The sequence below is a fragment of the Vidua macroura genome, chromosome 4 (genome assembly GCF_024509145.1).
Source record: "Vidua macroura isolate BioBank_ID:100142 chromosome 4, ASM2450914v1, whole genome shotgun sequence".
Lineage (NCBI taxonomy): Eukaryota > Metazoa > Chordata > Aves > Passeriformes > Viduidae > Vidua > Vidua macroura.
In genome coordinates this window covers 71,053,538-71,067,403 of record NC_071574.1, presented here as the reverse complement: position 1 = coordinate 71,067,403, position 13,866 = coordinate 71,053,538, and the positions used below count along the sequence as shown (strand labels likewise).

The window sequence follows — 13,866 nt, the reverse complement described above, 5'->3', positions numbered from 1 at the left end:
ATAGATATAGTGTATGTACACTGCATTCTTCTATAAACTGCTTGGGATCTTCCTTATAGGAAAGGCTGGATTTTAAGCTGCAGGATGTATGTTTTAAAAGAAGCAGATCTTGTCAAGATGATTGATGCCGGAGGGGGGAGAAAAAAAAAATAAAGGAAATAATCTCTTTATAAAGTAATAAGTGGCTTCAAAATGCCTGCGCTGGTGCTACAGGGGGGTCAGGCTGCAGGATCACCCCACCATGCTTCCAGAATGCAAAGAATTAGAGTTTATTGCTGCAGAAACTGCCCAGATCCAACCCGGATACAGCCGTCCACAATCAAAGGCAGGATTTACCCCCACCTCTGACATATTCCTAATTCCTGGAAAATGAGGCAATCTTTTTCTGTGTGCACCGAGGAGACACAACCTGAATTCTAACCAGCTTTCCCGGGACCCCAGAAATCCCTGCTGTCATCAGGGGGATGCTGAAAGGCAGTGGCTCAACTGAGACTGCCTCGTGCTGGCTCCAACTGCAGTGAAAAATAAAAATAATGCTCAGTTTTCCTTTTTATTTGTTGGCAGGGGGAGAGGGTGCAGAACTGGGAGCAAGGTTGGCTCTTTGAAGCAGCTCACAGTAGGGCGAGAACAAGCACGAGCATAAAGAAAGGGGAAAAAGGTCATTTTTTTTATTCTTTTTGGTGGCAGCAAGCCATCAGCATGGCTTAGCCAGCCTGGAAAACAAACCTGCCATTCCCTCTCCCCCTCCCTGCTCCTTTTAAATCCTGTTTGTGGATTTCCAGCCTCCCACTGGAGCTGCCGTCCACAGCAGAGGAGTTTGTCCGATAGCAGGGCAACTTCATCATAACCCAAACCTCTCGATGAGATGCAGAGGATGTAAAAACACACATGGAATAGCCGAGGGCTGCAGCAAGTTGGCCATCACAGGGAGAGAAGAATTGAATTTAGGGAGGAAGAAGGGTTTTGTTGCACTAAAACGCAGTGACTAATTCCTTGCATGTGTCTCCGAAGCTGAAGCGAGGCCTTTGATGTGTCACTGAACATTATCCCCCACCCTCTGCTGTTCCACTCTTCACCAGAAAAGATGAATCAGAGCAGCCATTCACCCTTTCTGAAAATCCATTTAGTTTTCTTTCTTTTTTTTTCCCCCCCCCCCTTCTTTTAAATAAACAGGCAGCTTCCACACGAGCGACAGCCCCTGTACGGAGTGGGGCAGGAGGAGGAGGATGAGCCTGTGGGCAGGGCCTGGAGCTTGGCTTTCTCCACCTGCTCAACCTTCCACAAATCACTGCCTTCCTGCACACCAGGATTTGCTCATGGATAGTTTGGAAGGCACCTTAAAAACCATCCAGTTCCAACCTCCTGCTGTGGGCAGGGACAACTTCCACTAAGCCCAGGTTGCTCCGAGCCTTGTCCAGCCTGGTCTTGGACACTTCCAGGGATCCAGGGACAGCCACAGCTTCTCTGGGCACCCTGTGCCAGGGCTTTAACAACCTCACATTAATGAATTTCTCCACCTAATTCTGCTTTCTGGCCAGAGTGAAGCCATTTCACACTGTCCCATCACTCCAGGCCCTTGTTCAATGTCCCTTGCCAGCTCTCCTGGAGCCCCTTCAGGCACTGGAAGGTTTTGAAGGCCTCCCTGGAACCTTCTCGTCTCCAGGTGAACACCCCCAGCTCTCCCATCTATCTCCAGAGCAGATGGGCTCCAGCTCTTGGAGCATTTTCATGTCTTTCAGTTCAACAGGTGAACGCACACTCATCTTTCAAAGCGTAACATGATGATATGTGCAAGGAGGGAAACCAACCCTATTCCCACCTGGATTTCTGGGCACCTAGAAATATCTGTTAGGATAATGTTAAAATCTGCTGGTCTGAACCAGGATCAGTCTTTCCTGTGGATATGAGCTGAGTGAGATGTTAACCCATCCCATGGTGATCCTCTCTCAAAGCCCACCCAGCAGCAGCAACGTGTGTGAAGCCATCGTGGGGCGATGGAGAGGATCAGGTGTTCGCCAGCCAGAACCTGGAAGGAGGTTCCCCAAGCAGGTCCAGGGAGGGGATCCTGCCCCTCTGCTCAGCACTGCTGAGGCCACACCTGGAGCACTGGGTCCAGCTCTGCCTCCCCAGGACAAGAGGGACATGGACAGAGTGGGGAGAGCCCAGTGAGGGGGCTGGAGCATCTCTGCTCCCAGGAAGGGCTGGGAGAGCTGGGATGCTCAGCCTGGAGAGGAGAAGGCTCTGGGGTCTCATCCCTGTCCATCAACACCTGCAGGGAGGGTGCAGAGAGCACAGAGCCAGGCTCTTGGCAGTGGTGGCCAGGGACAGGACAAGGGGCTGTGGGCACACACTGACCACAGGAGGGTCCCTCTGAACATCAGGGAACACGTTTTGGCTGTGGGGGTCACCAGGTGCTGACAGAAATTGCTCAGGGATGTTGTGGATTCTCCTTCCTTGGAAATATTCCAAATTTGTCTGGACACCGTCCTGTGCAACCGGATCTGGCAGCTCTGCTGGTGCAGGAGGTTGGGTCAGATGACTTCCAGAGGCTCCTTCCAAAATCAATCACTGTGATTCTGTAACTGCCTGTCCTGCAAACTTTTCAAAAAGCAAAGCTGCTGGGATTGAAGCTCACAGTAGAGTAAGAAAGCACCCAGCATTGAGGAGGAGATCCCCACACCGTGCAGGATGTTGGAAGGGATTCATAAGGATCACCAAGTCCTGATCCTGATCCTGAACAGGACAACCCCAAAAATCACACCATGTGCCTGAGAGCATTGTCCAAACACTTCTGGAACTGAAAAATAAACTGTCGAGGTTTTCAGCAAAAACAAAACAAAAAACAAAACAAAAACCCAGAGAAAAACAATAATTATGGATGTTTTTGGGACATGAAATAGTTCAACTTCCTACAAAGATGCAGAAATGGTGACAGTGGGTACCAGTCACTGCACCAGAGAATGGTTTGGGTTGGAAGGGACCCTAAGGATCATCCACTTCCAACCCCCACAATTAGTCCCCTATAACTGGCACATCAGACCTTGCTCTTCTGTAATGTCTTGCTTTTAGGAAAGAATTCTGTCCCTGCATGTTTAAAAACAAGCGACTACTAACAGAGAGCCTACAGATTTGATGGTCTCATGCTAAAAATATGGAAGCAAAAGCCAGGGGATGAGGCTACATCCCTGGATGAAGCCAGGAGCAGATCTGTGGCACATCTAAGACCAAAGCCCTCGAAGATCCTTGTCCATGGAAGGGCACCCCTGCCACAGCCACCACCTGGAAACCGCCCGAGGTGCCTCGGAGGGAAAGAACTACAAATACAAATTATTTTCCTAATAATAATTTTCCTAATAACTCTCATAATTAGGACAGGTTTAATTCGCCCTCAGCCACTCTTTTCTCCTGGCGCCACAGATGTGTGATCGTGGGAATATGTGCCAGTTGCTGCTGCAGAATAAACTGGGGTGGCTTGGGGAACAAATTATGGAAGAGACAGGGGGGATGAAAAGCTTCCTGGGCCTGTAGCAACGGAGAATGACCAGCTGGAGAGGGTTTCCTAAAGGACAGAGCATCAAGGAGGAACAGGTGAGGGCCAAGAGAAGGGGAAGTTTTGAGGAGGAGAGCAGAGGGAGCTGTCAGGGCAGGGAGGAGGAAGGTGAAGGACCAAGTCCAAGCCTCGACCAGGAGGAAGGTGCAGGGATGGGGGGCAGTAGGAGCTGTGCTGCCAAGGGGGAGAGGGAAGTGAGACCTTCTCTGGGATGATTAACACAGACCTGCCAAAGAAACGCCCCCAGAGCTTATAAAAACCCCAGGCTAGTACAAGACCACTCTCCTTGCGTGCTTTCCCCACGGGATCAGCACTGCAGCCGCAGCACGGCACCGGGAAGTGGAGAACAACTGCCAGAGAGGCACGGGAGAAGCTGCCTCAACTCATTATTCAAAACCATTAATTAATAATCAAAACAAAAGAAGTCAAGGCACACAGGAACACATTTCCTGAAATATCCCGTTCTAGGGTGTCCCCTCCTAAGTCCCAGGCGTGTACAAAGGAAACACGAGCACGGTTCACATTCCAGCTATGAAAAGGACGGGCTGATTTTGATGGAGGAGTCAGGATGAAGGATGGCTATTATTCAGCATGACAACATCCCTACCTAGCAAAATGCCTTTCGGAGAGAGCGAACGGTGCGTGGGGAGGAGAAACGAGGCTTAAAATAAAAGAAACCTCCACAAAGAAGAGAAAAAAAAAAAAAAAAAGCCCAGCATTGGGCTCAGCCCTTTCTGCAGGACCGGGATGAAGTCCCAGCTCCACGGCAAGACTGAGCTGGGAGCGTTCAGGCGGTGAGGGCTCGGAGCATCCTACTTAAAACAAAGGTGTCGGAGGGGGATCACTCGCATGACAGCCTTAAAATCTCATTACAGAGGCTCAGCCCCGATTAAAACGCATGCGTTCGGTCATGCAGCTTAATCTCCGTGGTTGTGCTTACCCTGAAATCCACCCGGGACACCTGTAGGTGCGGGGAGCAGCCAGCCCGTCCCACGGAGCAGCCCCCGGGCTAAGAAAGTGCCGCGGAGCCGTGAAATCACCGCTTTACCTGCGGTAATTCTGCACCGCTGCTCAGTTCAGCCCTGTTGCCACAGTAACACTTGTGGTGTAGCCGAGATCACTGATTATGAAACTAGGAAAAAAAAAAAAAATCAGAGGCTGCTAATTAGGATATACTCCAGTTCTCCAAAAGCTCCATATTAATGACATTACGATTGCGAGCGCAGGGAAAACAGATGCCAGGAGGAATCACCTCGATCAGCACCCGTGGCCAACAGCTGCTTTTTTTGGGTCTTTTTTTATAGACAGGTCTTAAAAATTCAGCCTGCAAATTCCCTGTAAGATCAACTTGTTTTCCTCCTCTTTGAACAAACGTGCAAGACTCGGTGGAACAGTCTTTACTCTTTACATATATTTGCATGTATTAGACTGAGAGAAAAAAAAAAAAAGGGTTGAGGATGAGGTACAAATGGTGACAGCCGGAGCGGGGCCAGAGATGCATCCCCTGCATCTCTCATTAACTGTGTTTCTCTGTTTTCCAGATAAACCAAAATCATGATTTTACCAGTGGCTGCGAGGGTTTATAAACAAGGTTTGCAAACGAGGGGAACTGGAGTTGAAGCGTATTCCTCCCTGACTTCTGTGAGTGCCAAAAGCATTGTGAGGCACGTCTTCTGCTGAAGGTTTCAAGCTGAAAAGTCTGACTGGAGCAGTTGTGCTGCCAGACAGAACTGTTTTTCAGCACAGTCCACAAATAAGACATTGGAGCGTGTTTCCAGGTGAAAGGAAAATTGCCTGACAGGTATTTCTGGAGCTGCAAGCCCAGAGAGATGATGCCTTAAAAAGTCAGCTCATCAAAATGCCATGATTTTTCCATTTTCTCAGACGACCAATCTAGTGAGTGGATGAAATGGTGCTGAACATGCAGGGCCAGGGAAAAGTGAGTTCATGGATTTTAGAGAGTTTATAAGAGCTTCCTACCCTGGAAGTGTCCAAAGCCAGGTTGGACAGGGCTTGGAGCAACCTGGGCTAGTGGAAAGTGTCCCTGCCCATGGCAGGGGGTGGAACAAGATGGTCTTGAAGGTCCTGTCCAACCTGTGCCAGTGTTTTACCACTCTCATTGTAGTAAACAGGTTCCTTACATCCAGAATTTGGAGAACAACTGGGGATCCACCTCATTATCCCCCGCTTTGAGGCAGGAAAATAAGTGAGATTAATTTTTTTTTTCTTCTCCAGCAGCATCATCTAAAGCCTTGAAAGCACTGAGTCCTCCACTCACAACTGCATGAAGCAATTTCTTCTCCCGCTCATCAGCAATACTGAGGAAGTGTTAGATGGAGTGTTAATTACCTATAAATGTGATTTATTAGCTGGAAACAATACAAGACACCCACCAACCACCACATACGAGCAGCTGGCCAAGCACGAGGGCACCCAGTCCTGGGCAGACCGGGATTGGCACGTTGCAGATAACAAATTAATACAACCAGTGGGATTCAGCTGCATTTGATGGTTTAGTTGGAGGCATTATTTCCAACCTTTTAATAGGCTTATTTACAGGAATTAGTCCTTTAATGCTGTGTGCTTGTGTATCCAGAGCAGTGTAAGCTGGCTGGATGCGACCACAGAGAGAACATCTGCTTTTGTGAGCACTTAGGGAAATTATTGCCAATTACATGGACGCCAGGTGAGGGCAGCTGGGGAGGGAGGATCTGCCAGGAGGGATGAGGAGCCTTGCTAGAAGCTGATGAGAGCAGGAAGTGCCCTTGGAACATCAATATCTCAGCAAAAAGGAGCTGTTGCCCAGAGTGCCACCAAAACACCCTCAGCAAGGAAAGGATTTCCAAGGCCTGTGGAGTTTAGGGGTGATCCCTGTTATCATTCACACTGTCAGCATTTTGAGCAAATGTTTCTTCCCATCAGACTGTGACCCTGGAAAGATGGCCACACCCTGCTTGCCTCCAGTGGCTCTATTTCCACCTTTATCTTTCTTTCTTTTTCTCCATCTGTTTCCTATCAATTTTCCTAATCTGTCTTTTTTTCTCCTTTCCATCTCCCATGCCCAAGAGGGGTGCCTTTATTTACAGCAAAGTGATGCTGCAGGCTCAGGCCACGGAGCCAAACCAAGCTGGGCACCTTCTATCATTGCTACTGCTGTAAACACATCACATAAAAAGATATTTATGGGTGTGACCAGAAGGTCAAGGGAGGAGATTCTGCCTCCAGTGCTGTGTCCAGGTCTGGGATCCCCAGCATGAGGAGGACGTGGAGCGGCTGGAGCAAATCCAGAGGAGTCCAGGAGATGCTCCAAGGGCTGGAGCCAGCCTGGGAGAGCTGGGGGTGCTCACCTGGAGAGGAGAAGGCTCCAGGCAGAGCTAAGAGCCCCTTGCAGGGCCTAAATGGGCTCCAGGAGAGCTGGAGAGGGACTGGGGACAAGGGGTAGAGGGACAGGACACAGGGAATGGCTTCCCAGTGCTAGAGGGCAGGGATGGATGGGATATTGGGGAGAAATCCTTCCCTGTGAGGGTGGGGAGGCCCTGGCACAGGGTACCCAGAGAAGCTGTGGCTGCCCCTGGATCCCTGGAAGTTCCCAAGGCCAGGTTGGACAGGGCTTGGAGCAGCCTGGGATAGTGGAAGGTGTTCCTGCCCATGGCAGGGGGGTGGAACTGGATGATCTTTAAGCTTACCTCCAACCCAAACCATCCTGTGATTCTATATTTCTGAGATTTATACACGTATAAACCTATTATAAACCTAATATAATATAGCTACTACAAATTATATATAGATTTTGCTATAAACCTACCATAAACTCAGTATCACTGCAATAAACATATTTCCTGCTGACTCAAGATTGTAAGAACTACTCCTAAACACCATGGTAGGTACAAGCCCCTGCTGATACCAACACAAAACCTAATGTTCAGTGGTTCTGAAAAATATATAATTAAAATGCAGCTTCTTATCTTTGAAGTGATTAACCAACATCCTGGGACCACTGACTTTTAGCCCTCCCATGTTATTCACAATTCATCCTCTATTTTCATCCTTCCAACAAAAGGCTGAACTCAACTGTATTATTGTCAGCCAGGGCTTTTATCTCGAGCCTTCGGAGCAGCCAAGGCATGGCACAGAACAATGGCTCTCACAGGAGAACAAATACAATCTGAACAAAAATACCCTGTTGCTAAGGTCTAAACCAGCCTTTTTTTTTTTTTTTTGGGCACAGCCTGGTAGCTGGGAATTCCAGAGCACCCTATATAAAAAAAAAAATTAAAAAATGGAGAATCAGGACTCAGAGAGGGAAAGTAACCTGACATTCAGCACTGCTGTGTTCTCCCCCTGAGGATGGCATTTAAAATTAGATATCACATGAAAGCAAAGCTCATGGCTGGGAGGAAAGCTGAAGTTGGAGGAGCAAGCCCAGAGGTCCACGGAGATGTTGGCCCACATGGCCACAGTGCAGATGTTGGGGAGGTCCAGATGGGACCTTCTCTCCAGAAAAGCCCCGGCACAAACCACAACGATTTCTCTTGTGAAATCCACCCCGAAAGCAACCGCAGAGCAGCTGTGTGTGGTTTCCACATCCTCAGCCAAGGGAGCAGCACCTGCTTCTGCTTTTGGGGCTCAGGAGAGAAATGCTCCTCCCCAGCAGCGGCTGGGCAAGGAACTGGGTCTGGCTGTGGTGTCCTCCCCACTGAACACAAGGGTTTTCAGCAGCAACGTGGCTCTGGGGTCAGGAGTGACCCCAAGGTCAGGAAAAGCATGACTAACAGCCCTGGCAAGGTGGGATATTGGGTGAGGGGACAGCAGAGCCATGGTGCTCCACAGAGGCCACCAGCCTCCATGACCAGCCCATCTTCCTCCCCTCTAGATGGAGCTGCAGGAGAAGCCTGAGGTCCCTCCCTAAAGTGAAGGTGGATGCACCCCATCATCTCCAAGAACAGAACCACAGAATCATGGAATGGTTTGGGTTGGAAGGGATCTTACAGGCCATCCAGTGCCACCCCTGCCATGGGCAGGGACACCTTCCACTAGCCCAGGTTGCTCCAAGGCCTGTCCAACCTGGCCTTGGGCACTTCCATGGATCCAGGGGCAGCCAGAGCCTCTCTGAGCACTCTGTGCCAGGGCCTGCCCACCCTCACAGGGAAGAATTTCTTCTCAATATCCAACCTTGCCCTTGGTAGGCTTGCAGCCATTCCCCTTTGTCCTGTCACCTGCAGCTCAGTGCCAGAAAAGAGAACAAGTTCCTGAGGCAATTTCATCAAAGCCAGCAAATTACCAGTTTAATTATTCCATCCTGCCACATACCAGTAAAACTCAAAATCAAAAAATACAGAGCCCCCCCAAAATAATGCTCCCATCCTTTGGTGAAGCAATTCTGTGCTGAAAACCTGCTCAAGAGCCTGGAAGAGCTGCTGTGCTCGGGGCCACCACAGCGGCAGCAGCTGCCGGAAGGAACAGCTCCTCTGGAGTGTTTGGAGACTGTGTTTGCACTGGGACCACAAATATTTTTGGACACATGTAGGTAGGGGTGAAGAGATGAATCCTGGCCATTCCAGGTGCAAAACAAATACAGAGAGGGAATTTCAAGTTTCCTTGATGACAGCAGAGCCTGGATGCATATGAAAGAGACAACAGAGTCAAGGTAATGCTGAAATTCAGTTTTTTATGACCCATTTTGCCTTTTTTCCAGTAAACAAGGTCTCCCTGAGCAGCCATTAAACATCACCATTTGTCAATTAGATTTTAGTGATATGAAAATAAACATTAAGAGGCTACGACAGAGCTCAAATCCCCCTGCGTTAGGCACCTAAGCCAACCAAAATTATGCTGAATTAAATTAATTTCAATCCCATCCAGAAGGACAGAGCCCTCCACTCAGCTTAAATCATTCCAACAGCAATGAAGACGACAGCACCCGAGACATCCCCATCCTTGAAAGTCCTTGCTGTTCCTTTCAAAAGGCTTTGAAAAGCAGCTTTCCTACAAAAACACCCATTTCCATCACGCCCTGGATAGGAACATAATACACAGAAGGCTCCTCAGTGCTGCTGTTAAATAAGAGACCCCCCAAACCAGGCATTAAATGGTACAGGAGCTGCCACACAACAGAGAGGGCTTTCTGTGCCTGCAGGGACACAACACAAAGTCTGTTGCCCGAGACCAGGACGGTGTTTGGCGGCGCGAGGGCCCAGCCTGGCAAACTCATCTCGTTTTTACAGAGTCGTGGCATGGGTTGGGTTGGGTTGGGTTGGAAGGGACCTTAAAAACCATTCAGTTTCACCTCCCTGACATGGACAGGGACACCTTCTGCTAGGCCAAGTTGCTCCAACCTGGTCTTCAACGTTTCCAGGGATCCAGGGGCAGCCACGGCTTCTCTGGGCACCCTGTGCCAGGGCCTCACCACCCTCAAAGGGAATGATTTATTCCCAAAATCCCATCCATCCCTGCCCTCTGGCAGTGGGAGCCATTCCCTGTGTCCTGTCCCTCCATCCCTTGTCTCAAGTCCCTCTCCAGCTCTCCTGGAGCCCCTTTAGGCCCTGCAAGGGTCTCTGAGCTCTCCTTGGAGCCTTCTCCTCTCCAGCTCTCCCAGGCTGGCTCCAGCCCTTGGAGCATCTCTGGATTTGCTCCAGCAGCTTCACATCGTTCCTGTACTGAGGATCCCAGACCTGGACACAGCACTGGAGGTGCAGAATCTTGAGAGCACAGTAGAGAACAGAATCCCCTCCCTTGACCTGCTGGCCACCCTTCTTTGGACACATCCCAGGGTACAATTCTATTTCTGGGCTGTGAGCTGGCTCACTATTCACCCACCAGCACCCCCAAATCCTTCTGGGCAGGGCTGGTCTCAATCCTTTCATCCCCCAGTCTGTTCTGATCCTGGGAATGCCCCAAGCCAGGCACAGGACCTTACACTTGGCCTTGTTTAACCCCATGAGGATCACAGGGCCCCTCTTTTCCCCAAGGATGCCAAGGTCCCTCAGCATGGCATCCTGTCCCTCACGTGAATCACCTGCACCTCCCAACTTGGTGCCATCACTTTTGACTCCATACCATGCACCCTGAGGCCATCCTGGCTCAAATCCTCCTTGTTGCCCTTAGTCTAAACCAAATCAAGTCCCATTCTTCAGGGACACACATATCTAAGCTGTCCCAAATCAGACATTCCTGGTTTATCTATGGGATTGGCTCATCCTAAATGGGTGATGTTGTACCCCAAGCCATCCTGTGCTTGCACAGCAGTGGGGGGAAGATCTCCTGCAATCCTTCCATAACCAAATGCAGGGATGTTCCAAAGAGGAACAAAGAGGAGGGAGAAAGAGCAGGGGATGTTCCAAAGAGGAGGGAGAAAAGGAGAAGATGTCATTTTGGGAGGTGCAAAAGGCTTAAAACCAAAATCCTGCAGATGGAAAAGGAGCAACATGTAAAACATAGACAAAGCAATAGGGGTGTTATGAGCAGTCAGTTCATTACAGGGTTATTTTTTTGGACACAGCAGTGCTGGGTTAATGGTTGGATTCAATGATCTGAGGTCTTTTCCAGTCTAAATGAGTGTATGATTCTATTTCTGCCTTAATAACACCCTCATGTTAGGCACTGTTCTCAAAGGAACCATCTCCATAAAATTTCAGAGATCTAGATGTGATTTCCAGAAATGCCTTAACTTAAATATGAACCAACCAGCCTCTACTCCTCTGTGGAGTACTCTCCTCTACCCCTCTCCCCCACAGCTTTACAGGCATCCCATGGGTTCTGGGTGTGATTTGCCTGCTTTTAAAACCCAAGTTTGCCAGATGTTATGGGATCTCTTTATATCCTGTGTACATCCCTGATGTACAAATGTGTGTACAATTATCCATTTGGATGCTGACTGCTCCCCACCTCCCACCCTGGGAGCTGTAGGAAAGGCACACCTGGACTCTTTGGAAGACATGGTGCCATCTTCTTTCTCAGTTAATGAATTATCCCATAATCAGTGCAAGGAAGGATCATATCTCCACATCCACTTTGCAGAGGATGAAGACAAAGGATGCCTGAGTGGAATTCTGACCACTCCCAGCTCCAAAGCAGTGAAGATGACAGGCACAGCTCAGCCTCTAAAGCAGATTTTGCACCACTGGAAAAGACTGGAAGGGGAGAGCACAGGGAAAAGCAGGGCAACCCCTGCTCTCTCCTGGTGGCCTTTCCTGGCAGCAGCAGAGCATTTCAGGTGTGGGATACTCTTAAACCACCTGGAGGAACCAGTTATTCATGGCAGAAGCTGAGACATTATGAAGAGTCAAGGAAGGAACATCAGCAGTGGGGTGACTTTTAATCCTCGCTGGCGTGGACTGGAATTAAAATTAATGAGTTTGAAATGAAAGGCTACCCATCCCAACTCACACCCCAACACATCTCTGGCTGTGACATTAATGTAGGGCCAGAATCAATCCAACACCACCTTCCCCCTGACCTATCTGGACACAGATAAGATCCCCAAAAACACCTCACAATATCCAGCCTGGTGGCACTGCCATGGACTGTTTTTTATCCCCACCACTGATTCTCCCCCTGCTCCTTGAAGAGGACACTTTGAGGGACAGAAGAAACTGTAACACATCTCTGAAAGCTGCTTCAGTACAAAGGGAAAGACTTGGAGGGAAGTAAAGTTTCAGGTGATTTGGTTGAAGGATGCAGCTGTTGCTGAGCGGCTTTAACTCCTCTCATCCCAGATTAGCTCCTCAGAACTCACCAGGACCTTCCCAGATGTTCCACTTGCTGGAATGATGCCACATTTGTGTGTCAGACTAAACATCTGTGCTTTTAAGCCTGGGATTTTCAGATCAGATCTATGTGTTTGGAGGGGAAAAATAACAACACAAACTGTCTGCAAGGGGAGTTCCATTGAACAGAGCCACCATTATTTCTTCCTCCCTATCCCCCACATGGCCCCTCCTCCCTCCACAGGCAAAGCAGTTCAACAGATTTCAGGAAAATTGTGGAGAAAAACAATACTGTACATTTTCTGTGGTCAGTCTTTTTCTGTTAAGTCAGAGAGGAGCTACCAGAAACACAGCCTGCAGTTGGCATCTTCCCCTCCTGCCTCACGGCTTCAGGGGAGCACCCGCCTTGGGATCTGGGGTTTGAGGACCAGCTGGGCAGCCCAGTATGAACTGGGAAAGGTGCTGGTTTACCCCATGGGTGTGTGCCCCACTCCTGCTCTTACAGGGCACTCACTGGAAGTGATGACAGGATCCCTCCAGTTTGGGCTTCAGGGGCTCCATAAATCTCCATCAGCTCCACTTTTCCACCCTCCCAGCTCTCCATCAGCCCTCCCTGCTGGAGCAGCCTTTGGTCCCTGCTGACACTCATCCCCACCCTCACTTGAAGACAAGAGTTAAATATTTCTGTGTTGACAGCTGGCTCTAATTTGGGGTCAGCTGTGGGGAACATGATCTGATGCCCCATCAGAGAGGCACCCAGTGTCCCACCATCAGCATCACCTCGTGCCTCAGCATCTTTGTTCTCTCCCTGCACCTCCCTCACAGGGAAGAATTTCTTTCTAATATCCACCCAAACCTGTCCCTGCTGCCCAGCACCACTCCAAACTTTTCCCTCATGTGTCCCTCATGGCCCAACAGCATTTTCTTGTGGGGCTTTTGCTTCTTGCCCATTTCAAAAGACCTGAGATATTACAAGAGCTGGGATGTGGAACACGAAAATTGGAGGTTTAACAACCTGGCAGGCAAAATCCATGAGTCACAAAGCACTGGAGCACTCAGGGACATCAAATTGCACAAGCCCTGCAGTAACCTGAGGACTCGGGGTGGGGGTGGGATGAGGGAAATCTGGCGCCTCTTGTTCACACCCTGAGCAGGTCCCTGGAGCAAAGCATTCCCAGAACCACACCTAAAAGGTTCTGGGAATTCTCACCTGCCATGAGGCAGGGAGCCAGCCTGGAAGCAGGTGACAAGCTGGGCAGCCAAGGACAGTGAGGTGTCCCACATCTTTGCCGTCGCCTCCATCCTTCCTCGCTGCGCGGAAGCTTCGGCCTCAGGGAGCCAGGTATTGTTTCAGCATGACAGAATAACAGCAACAGGATTTTTGTGTGCCTCACTGTGCACCCAGCTCCCCTCTCCCAGCCCAAGGGAGCTGCCACTCGGGCTCTTTCCATCCATTTTATAGAGGAAAGCAGCAGCAGGATCAAAGGAGGCTCCTGGGTGAGAGGCTGATGGGAAAGGGCAGGAACTGGAGAGGTGACAGCGAGGAGACGGGGCTGAGCAAAGTGAGGGGTTGTTCCTTTGTGCTGCAGCCTCTGGCCATGTAACCTGAGT

General features: G+C 49.7%; 1 protein-coding gene across 3 annotated transcripts in view; it reads right to left on the bottom strand.

The window, feature by feature from the left end:
* Positions 1-13,866, bottom strand: part of PTPRA (protein tyrosine phosphatase receptor type A) — a 116,416-nt gene that overhangs the window by 26,978 nt on the left and 75,572 nt on the right. Inside the window, exon 2 of one of the 3 annotated variants that reach the window (XM_053975336.1) lies at positions 4,491-4,682. The exons of the other annotated variants lie outside the window; for them this stretch is intronic. The gene's annotated coding sequence lies outside the window, so the exon portion shown is untranslated. The remainder of the gene's footprint in view (positions 1-4,490; positions 4,683-13,866) is intronic. 3 annotated transcript variants of the gene reach the window in all.